This window comes from Pocillopora damicornis, chromosome 10, assembly GCF_964200805.1.
Source record: "Pocillopora damicornis chromosome 10, jaPocDami1.2, whole genome shotgun sequence".
NCBI lineage: Eukaryota > Metazoa > Cnidaria > Anthozoa > Scleractinia > Pocilloporidae > Pocillopora > Pocillopora damicornis.
Window position 1 is genome coordinate 16,932,807 of NC_142679.1, and position 10,925 is coordinate 16,943,731.

Here is a 10,925-nt window from a genome sequence, read left to right on the forward strand (position 1 = left end):
TTAAAACAATGAATTACTTTCTTACGTTTCCTAACTATGATTCTGACTGCCTAGACTTTAAATGTGCTGTTGCGCAAAATGATGCATTTTATCTGTATTTTTGTCATTCCTTTTGTTTCTGATTCTCATTTTATCTTGAGGGAGTACAATGAAGAATTCTTACCATGGTCACACGTAACCATGGTAAGAATTCTCCATTTAAAGTACAGCAGTTTTCACTATAACCTATTTATAACCATGTAGTTTTAAACTCTAAATTTTTTTTAAAAATTTTTAAGCGCCCTCTAGTTGTAGTTGGGCCGTCTTAAAGCAATGAATCACTTTATCACGTTTCCTAGCAATAGTTCTGACTGTCTAGACTGTAAGTGTGCTGTCGCGTAAAATGATGCCTTTTATCTGTATTTTTCTCATTCCTTTTGTTTCAGATTCTTATTTTATCTTGAGGTAGTAAAATGGAGAATTCTTCTCATGGTTAGTCGTAAAGCCGTTAAGGATTAAATTAAAAACAAGAAAAATGAACGGACAATCCTCCCTCTACAAATAGCTAAAAAAAGGAGCTTATGGGTGCTAAGAGCATAATATAGTTCTTGACTTGTGTGAAGCTCTGAACAATGAACACGATAAAAAAAGTTATATATATATATATATGCTTAAGCGAATACGGAGTTTGGGCAAGTTACCCGAAAAGTGTTACTTAGCAACTCTGGACGTATCAAGCCTATATACGAATATAGACACAGACGAAGGACTCACTATTGTGGAGGAAGAGCTAGGCAAAACGAACCAGAACAAGCCATCACCGATGACATTATCGTGTCTCCTCGAGAAGGTTCTTAAGCTTAACAACTTTACCTTTGGCAATGAACACTACATTCAAATCAAAGGAACAGCCATGGGAACCAGAGTCGCTCCCAACTTTGCAAACGTATACATGGGTAGACTTGAAGAAAGATTCGTGTACCAAACAGAGTGGATGGACCATATCATACTCTGGGTACGCTTTATAGATGATATATTCCTTATCTGGAAAAGTGATAAAGACTCTTTGATTAATTTCATAAATTACCTTAACAGTGTAGCACCCTCAATCAAGTTTACACACGAAATCTCTGCACATTCAGTGAATTTCCTTGATACGACCGTTCTAAAGGACAATCAAGGCAACATCAGTACAGATGTTTATCAGAAACCAACTGATACTCATCCATACCATACATTGGACATCAGCACATCCACCTCATCTGAAACGGAGCATCCCATACAGTCAAGCCTTGAGGTTGAGGCGAATATGCTCTTCAACAGACACATTGAAGAAACGAATCCTGGAATATTCGGATTTCTTTGTAGCGTGTGGTTATGCACAACGCAAAGTTCTCCACGAAATGCAGAAAGTGCTAACATTGACTCAAGAGGAATGTTTACAGACCAAAGAACGTGAACCAACAGATCGAATTCCTCTGGTTACTACATTCAACCCCCATACCACATTTATTGCAGAAATTGCTAAACGAAATTGGAACTTTCTCAAATCAAAAGAAAGATTATCACTCATCTTCAACAAGCCACCTTTAGTAGCTTACCGACGACCGAAAAGTCTACGAGACAGACTTGTTCGTTCAAGATTTGTAAATGAAACACCTCAGAATTTGATACCAAAGGGATGTAGAGCATGTGAAAGAACGAAGTGTAGTTGGTGTAAAAAGATCAACCAGACCACAACTTTCACCAGTCCCAATAACAACAAGACCTATACCATATTTCATACAGTGGACTGCCAATCATCATGGATCATTTACATAATCGAGTGCAACATTTGCAAACTTCAATACATTGGTAAAAGCGAAACTGCATTTAACCTACGGTTAAACAATCACAGAAACCATATTAAAAAGGGAGTGAGTAGCTGCGAACTCACGGAACACTTTTTACATAACAAACGAACTCACGACTTTAACAATAATGTTACCATAACCATTATAGAGCAAATCCGAAAAGATCATTTAGAGACTGACAAAAAGAAAGAAGTTCTTAGAGAAAGAGAGATTTTTTGGCAAAGAACATTAAACTCCTTTCAGCCATATGGACTAAACAAAAGAACTGGATAAAGCTTTTACGCGAAAACCTTTATAAAGTTTTAGGTACATAAATTGTTTATAACATACGTTATAAAGGTTTTAAAACTGTTTACCAATTAGAAACACTAATTGTTTACGAGAGATTTTACTCAGCATTTAATTAAGCAACATGCACTGTACTACGTCACACAATTAACCAATTACGACTCTGTAACAATTGCATGTTAAGGCCCCTGAGGAAGGCAAATGCCGAAACGCGTCGGGTCTTTAATAAAGCGTTGAAAACGGAAGCACATTCTCCATTGTGCAAATTATATATATATATATATCTTTGGCGTACAAAGCTTTGCTTTCATGTCCAAATTGAGCACTCTACTAGGATGAGTCATTGCTGCTAGCATTATGCATGCTCACTAGTTTTTCTAGTTTGAGCACTCTGGCATGGCTTAGATGATCCCACATATGTGAGATCACTTGGGGTGGCTATATGGTCTTACCCCCATCCTAGCATCAGCACTGCACTGATGAGGCCCAGAAGGCCGAAACAGTACTGTCTGCAGTTAGTTATATATATATATATATACATTGCCCGGTTATTATGTTTGATGTAAACCTCTCAATCATTGAAAATTAAAATTTTTTTGATTGTGATTGGTTACAGTATAAAAACTCGTGTCATGTCTAAAAAGTGGAAAAAACCCTCTCCCAATCCCCGAGGGGTTGAAGGTCAAAATCTGTATGATTACATTTTTATTGTCCGGGAGATTTCCCAGGTAGCCTCGACCTCTTCTGCTAAGCATAGTTTTTTCGTATCAAACAGGTCGTTGAAATTTTCTTGTGTCAATAGTGCATTTTTTTCGAACTGCAAACTTTTCTTTCCTCTTCCTCTGGAATTTTTAGTGTTCACGTGCGACGCTCGCGATCCGATCAACTAGCCAATCATGTTTAGAGTCCTTCAACTTAACGTTGAGGTTGACATGGTCACTAGTTCAACCTTTTATTTAGAAGGAAGCAGTTGTTTAATCGTTATGTACCTCTCAACTCAAATAGGTTTTTTGATTGGATGATTGAATATGTCACGCACCGTGAATCAAAATACACTAACTTTCATTAACTTACACTAACTTTCGACTCTCGCGCGATAAGGTTGTTCACCGTGAAACCGCGGCAAATATGTGTGCCAGTTATATTCGGTTTGGGATGTATGAGAAAATATTTTCAAAAATTAAAATTAAAATGACTGGCCCCACGGGAAACAATAAGGATTGCTTTCCCTTGCCCCGAAATGGAAAGAAAAAAAATACTTATAACCTGATGAGTGTAACGGTGCATTTGTCTTTATTTTGCTTTATTCGTTTGTTACTGTTATTCGCACATTCAAGGGTTGTTTGGTGTACAGATAGACGAAACTAACGAACAAAGACTCTCCAGAAATCGCCGTTTGTGTCAACATTGTGACCGGAGCCATCATCACATTCCATTTTTTTGAGGTCGTCAGCGTTATGCAGTTGGACCCTAAGGTGATACATGTTTCTTTTGAAGACGGGATACCAGTATAGCCTGTTTTGATCTTCACCATGTCCCCACTTTCCAACTAAGTACTCTCCGCTTACTCTTCCCCAATCTTTGCAAATGCCAGCTAACTTGGAATTGTCATCCCACGTCAATCTCACAAACGAACCACAGGCGTCCGGTTGCTCATCTATCTGACCGCTGAGGTACTGGACCACAGCTTCACCTGAGCTGTTGGAAGCTGTGACCACGTGGAATGTGCGTCCCTGTTTCTTGCGGCAGTGGAATCTCAGCTGAGTGAAGGACAAGTATCTTCTGAGCTCTTTCATGGCACTCCTCTGCAAAACCATGTGTGACTTACCTATTCCACGGTATGACGTCTCAACTGACACCTTAGGAGAGGGACTTCCGAACTCAACATTTGACACCAGAAGCCAACCTCCTAAAATAAAACAAACCTAAATGATCTGGTGACATCCATGTAACTAGAATTTTGGACATAATAAATGGTAACAGGACCGAGTGGAGTCCAATTCGGTCTGTAATCATACGAGTGATTTCCAAAATCGTACGACCGCAAAGTGGGAGTCCGATTTGTTAATCACTCGTATCACTACAGACAGAATTGGACGACAAGAAGGCCTGTTACCAATTAGTCAAAACTATGAAAAAATTTGAGAAAGAAACTAGACATCGGTTATACGTTTTCATAAAAACGAAAAACAACAGTTTACTCGGCAAAATGCGAGACAACAGTGCGCACATGACGCGTTCTGTCCACTCATACAGGCATGACGCGTTAACTGTCCCTTTTAACGGTCCTATTACACTGTTCAATTACAAATATGACGCGTACACTGTCCGGTTAGTGATCAAATCGGCCGGCTGATGATAACCAATCACTTTCGAGAATTCTGCTGTAGTTTTGATTCAAAACATAATAAGGATCTTGGTAGAGAAAGTAAGAATAGCCAAGACCATAACGTTCCAATAACAACTCTACCAAGTCAGATATACTATTGTTGAAGTCCTCGTGTCTTAAGAAACCAGTTCATTCTCTTACCACCAGATCTTGACTTGTCACAATAGACCTTCAAAGGGTTTCCACTCTTTTCTGGGTCGATCCAATACTCCCCGTCTCCTTTGGAGTGTCCAGAGTCCAGAATTTCTTTACAGGAGAAAGCCGGATGAGCAGAATCCCAACCTCGTTTATCTGCAGAGGAAAAGGTAAGGATAATCATTTGGAACGAGGGGAGGATCGAACTAAGAGACAAAACACGCCACAGAAGTCTTATTCCATAAGTAGTTCCTTTCGCGTAATTATTAGATAGGTCTTGATTTTGGAAATTTAAATTTAAACTAAGAAAATCAGATGGAAAACCTAACATTATAAGGAAAAGCAAGAGATTTTAAACATCATATTCTCTCGGAAAAGATTACACATGGATGTAAACGTGACACGAGAGAGCTCTGAAAAGCGCTAATCAGAAGTAAGAAATAGGTCACCATTTTTGACTTGGAAAGAGGGGGTGGGAGTGGTGGCAGGTTCTTGGGGGGGGGGATATCATTGTTTTCAAAGGGAATGGAGAGGGGATCAGTCGTCGCTAACAGAGTTTAAGGGTGGGACTAAAGAAAATTGGCGGCCAATGAGGAAGATCGATAGAATAATTCGGGACGTTATGGAAGGATCAGGACAACTTTATTGTGACAACCAAAGTACTCCGACCCTTCATACCTCCGACCCTTCATACCCCCCCCCCTCCACACCTCCTCTAAATTTTAATAATAATAATAATAATAATAATAATAATAAGTCTTTATTAAGCACTCTAAACAACAAACGTGTTTAGTTACAATGATATGAAATCAGCAAGTATAAAACTAATAAGCTAACTAAATTACTAACTGAATAACTAATAAGAGAACAAACATCTATTAATAAAGGTCCTTTTGAAACGTTCAGTTCTGACAAGCGGGAGAATATAATTATGGCGCCTCTTACGTAGCGTATCCATTGTTCGCTCTGGTGGCAAAAGGTCATCTAAAGCTGTTGGAAAATCGCTGTCGGTGATCTTGGCCCACAACTTCTTATCTTTTAGAATAATAATATTTTCAATCGAAAAAAGCTCTTTACAGTAGCCAAGCTTAAAAGCTCTCTTGAACAGCCTGTCTATGCGACTCAGATATTTATGATAATACGCGCAGCCCCATACTTCTACAGCATATGTAAATATAGGTAGAATAAGACTGATAAAGAGGAGATGAAGATGATCCAGCGGCAGTCCATAGAATTTACAAACACGTAAGATGTACAGACGACTACTGGCTTTCGATATAATATTATCAAAATGTAAATCCCAGTTACACGGATCAGATTGAAAAGTTACACCCAACAACTTCAGACATGGTTTACGCTCAATAGAAACCAGAGGAGCAGGTAAGGCCTTAGTGGATTTGCCTCTAAGAAGCATCTCCCACGTTTTCTTTAAGTTTAGTTGCATACGATTAGCAGATGTCCATGCGACGATCGATCTGACCTCCTCAGCTGCTAAATTGCCGTTATTAGCCAGCGATTTTACTGGAATACTTAATGTTAAATCATCAGCATATTTCACAAGTAAATTCTGATTTGGTAGAATGGCCTTAATATCATTGACCATAATAGAAAATAGTATAGGGCCTAAAACTGTCCCCTGAGGGACACCTCTATTGATATTTACATAGTCCGTGACAATGGCATCAACAACAACTCTTTGTTTCCTGTTCTGTAAAAAACTAATAATCCAATTGGTCACGTATGGATTTATATCAAGTGTTTTCAACTTAGAGCAGAGGATATCATGAGGGACCGAATCAAAAGCTTTGCTGAAATCAAAAGAGAAGATTCTAACACAATCAAAACCCGACTCAAGCCATTTCAGCCAAGCATATTGACACTTAATTAAGGCCATTGTCGTATTGTGGCCTTTGCGGTATACAAACTGGTCGAAGCTAATGAAGTTCTTCATATATTGAGATAATTCTTGTCTGTATACAAGACGTTCAAAAACCCTCATTATTACATTAGTCAGCGAAATAGGCCGCAACTGTGTGCAATTTTTAAAGTTGGGCTCTTTAGGCAAGGGAGTTATGTCGGCCAATTTCCAAAGATCAGGCACAATGTGATTTTCCAAAGAACAGTTGAAAATATGGGTAACAACAGGAGCGAGGTCGTACGCAAACTCTTTCCAAAACCAGTACGGGATTCCATCTGGACCAGAGGCAGTTCTTTTTAATTTCAGTAGACTCCTGGTAACACTGGAGACCGTTAAAACAGGCATCTCGCTTGATTCCGGGATAGTGACAGTGTCAATGGGTTTATAAAGGGGATCAGTGTTAATGGAACAGAAAAAAATATTGATCTCGCTCGGGGAGATAATTGAGCTTACTTGCGAGTTGGTAGACTTCCTTCCTGTCAGGGAATTGACTGTTGACCACCAAGATTTGGATCCTGCACTATGTTTCTCAAAATTCCCTTTAACTGCTCGAACTTGATTATCTCTGATCAACTTGTTGATTTTCTCTTGAAGAGTTTGGATCTCAATCGAAACAGAATTTCCTGACATGTTACTTCGCCGAATCAATTTTCGCCGTTGGACCAGTAGATGTTTGATTAGAGGAGAAAAGAACGGGGGGTCCCTATTAGACACACGTACTGATATACCCGGAAAACACTCATCAAACATGGACTTAATCTTGGTACAAAAAAGATTAAGTTTTCCATTCACATCTCCGCATTGATAAACATTGTCCCAGTTATGAAACTTCAACAGTTTATCCATATCCAGTTTATGATGATTACGAACATCTCTGAACATCACAGTTTTCCTTTCAGCCTTAAGTGGGGTTCTGGGATATACCAGGACCACAGAGTGGTCAGATCGAACTAGTCCTTGAGTGACCGATACTTTCCTCCAAAAATGTGGGACGTTAGTAATCAAAACATCCAAAATTTTGTTCTTTCTTGTCGGTGTATTTACCATCTGGAATAAATTTAGTTGTGTAAGAAAATCATTGTAATCTAGCTGATTGAGGTCACCACAAATTATAAGGTTGCTGTTAGGATTACCAGTCAATAAATGATCGCAACTATTTGTTAGATGTTCCAATAAATCATCAGGACAATATGGCGGATCTGGAGGATGATAAACAGCAGCCACATAAAAGCTTGAGTTGGGAGTTGTAATTTTAGCCCACAGACATTCAAAGGCATTATAAAAAACGCTGTCTAATCGTTCCAACAACCAATCGCTCCTACAGACAATAGCAACACCACCGCCTGACCGGTCAGTTCTATCCTTTCGCAAAATTGAGTAATCCTTCGGACAAACGAGATGAGATGGAAAATTTGGTTTAAGCCATGTCTCGGAGATGATGCAAATATCGCAGTTGTTTGAGTGCAATTCCATATGCAAAGCAGAAGCAGCATCAACTTTCACAAGTGATCTTGCATTAATGACCATACATTTGGGGATTATTCGGGGTAAAGAAGAAGAGTGAGTAGAAATGAAATGCAAATTTGTATCCTTGGGTCGAAGTCGTGCGCGTTTGGTCGTTGATAAAAAACAGTGGTCAGTGACACGAACTGGAATCTTGTGATGTTGTTGACGAGATCCAAATCTAGAATTAACACCAGCTCTACGACCTCTAGCTCTATAAATTCCCAATGACTTTAAGCGATGAATAAGATAATAATCCAGTTTAACCTTAGGACAACAGGAGCGAAGTTGAAATAAATTACGTCGACTGAAAGAAAATCTAGGTCTTGAAGTTTGAAGTGAAGCAGTCGGCATGTAGTTAAAATTTTCCGGACCCGGGTTAATTTCAACATCCACTGCAATAGATAGGTCCTTGATGAAACCTCTTTCGGACAGAGCAGCAACCGTCGAACCATGCTTTGACCATTTGGTGATCGGTAACTTAGTTGAGCGTCTTGCAACAGCAAGGTCTTGACCGCAGCGAGAAGCAGAAAATAGCTTTCGACTGACGCTAAAAGGGCCTTTAAAGGTAGATGGAGGCGAACAGATTGAATTGTGCTTGTCAAGATACTGAACGAACAAGGTAACAAAGCACAAAAGCTTAAAAAAACAACAACGACGACAGTAAGCGGCAGCCATCTTGGCGCACATACATATATGTAAATTAGTTTGTTGAAAAATTAAATTAGTTTTCCATAATGCTAAGCACTTTACTCAACAGTACCTCTTCCATAATAAGTAGAACGTGGGTTACGCCTCAGGTTTTCCGGACTTGATTTTTTGGTTTGATTACTCAGTTGACATTCCTTCTTTGCATCATTAGCATGGGATTTGCTGTTGTAAGATTGGCATTTTTCATCCTGAAGGCATCTCAATCCACAGCTTATTTCGTCAGCATATAATGTCTTGGTGATGTGACCAATTAGCTCAAATCCTTGAAAAGCAACACAATCGTGTTTCATGTTCTCATCACTCAGTTTATTTTGGATACTTTAATAATACAGTTTGTGTGTAGTTAATTACCCTGTCTTAAGAGGTCATCTTGATTCTTGATATCGTTCAAAGGTGAATATGAAGAAGCCCTGAAAGTTGTGAGAGTTGCGCGTAGAAAGTTCCTGTTGTTTTTAGCCGATTTTGGGGCTACCTCATATTTTTTTTTTGAGGGCGAACTGCTATGGCAACAGAGTACAAAGGGGGAAGAATGGAGATTTACTACCAATGAGGGGGATTGTAAGTATGTCACACCTCCTTTCTTGGGGGGGGAGGGGATCATGTAAAGTTTATCGTGACACAGCCAAAATCTTTGCCATCCGATTCGAGTTTTCGCCCTTAGCACTTGAAACATTCACATCCCGTCGGAAAAAATATCACTGTGTTGGGAGATATAACACATTCACGTCTTACCTTCAATTCTTTCGAAAACCGCATCCCTGCTCAAGTCAGTGTGCAAAGACGAACTGAAAGCCACAAGAAACAAAGCAACACCACTCAGCAGAACGGGACAGAAATGGAAACCAACTAGAAGCCCTCTCATCCTGTAATTTAAGAAAGAAAGAAAAACAGATGACAAATGTTGCCCTTCTCCCTTCTTAGATACAACAAATAGTTTTGATTGTGAATTTAGGGTTTTGTTAAATACACTTTGTTATGCATCAGTCAACTTTGCACGAAGTACTGATCACGACTTGGGGTTAGCGTTTCTTTACATTTGAGTAAAGCGTGAGGGCATTTCACTAGAAACAAACCTGATTACTCGGATTGTTTTTATTATTTTGTTATCAAAGTTAGAAAGCAATCTTCTTTTAAGTTTAAATTAACCAATGAATGACTTGGTTCCTCCTTGAAACCAGTATATTCTGACCTTCAATTTCTTTCCACTCCTCTTGTATTTTTCTATTAAAAAAAATCTTTTATCAACTTTTCATACAATTTTAGTGAGACTTGAGACAATAATTAAAAGAAATAAAGGAAACAGCTTGAGAACCCCTTACGTAAATCAAGCAATAGTCAGCTGTGCACGAAGTACTGATCACGACTAACATTTCTGATTAACATTTCTTTACATTCGATTAAAGCGCCGGGGCGTTTAACTTTAATAGAAACAACCTCGATTCTCTTGCACACGGATTTCTATGAGTATCGATTAGTCGCATCAGGGATCGGTGACAACTTTTTCCCACCAAACAAAGCGAGATTCGTCGAATAAAAAAAAAGCTGCAGGATGTAATTTCAACAGAGAGAGATGAAAAGTGACAGAATTCCCTCTCACCTTCTAACTCGTACATTTATGAGTCTTAATTTGTAGATATATCTGCTTTACCATACATGTATTTCTGTGTTCCTATTTTGGACTCGTGCACGTTAAAATTGGCAACAGAAGCCAATATGCTTGGGAACATTTGTTTTTTCTGACGCCCTAATTACTTCTCATCTTTTGCCCTCTAGCTACCCTACTAATAGTGTTTACTTTCGCTTCCAGACAATTATAATGTAGACACCTGGCAAAGTTGGTAAAATAAGCGACTAATGACCGACTCCAGGGGATACAGTGAGTTTGTTGCCCTGGTAGGGCAAGGTAAAGCAATCCTCACTGTTTGCCGTGGGGCCAGTCATTTTAATTTTCATTTTTTAAAGTGTTTCTCATACATCCCAACTCGAAAATGACTGCAAAAAAATTATTTTTATAGGCAGGCTGGCACACACATTTGCTGCGGTTTTACGGTGAACGACCTTATCATGTGGGAGTCGAAAGTCTAGTCGTTGTTTCCCCGGGGGCCTAGTGAATTTTGTTTATCCTAGAAAGTAAGTGTATTTTGATTCA

General features: G+C 39.0%; 1 pseudogene; it reads left to right on the forward strand.

The window, feature by feature from the left end:
- Positions 1-659: 659 nt before the first annotated feature.
- Positions 660-2,365, forward strand: LOC149039145 (uncharacterized; annotated as a pseudogene).
- Positions 2,366-10,925: the final 8,560 nt, after the last annotated feature.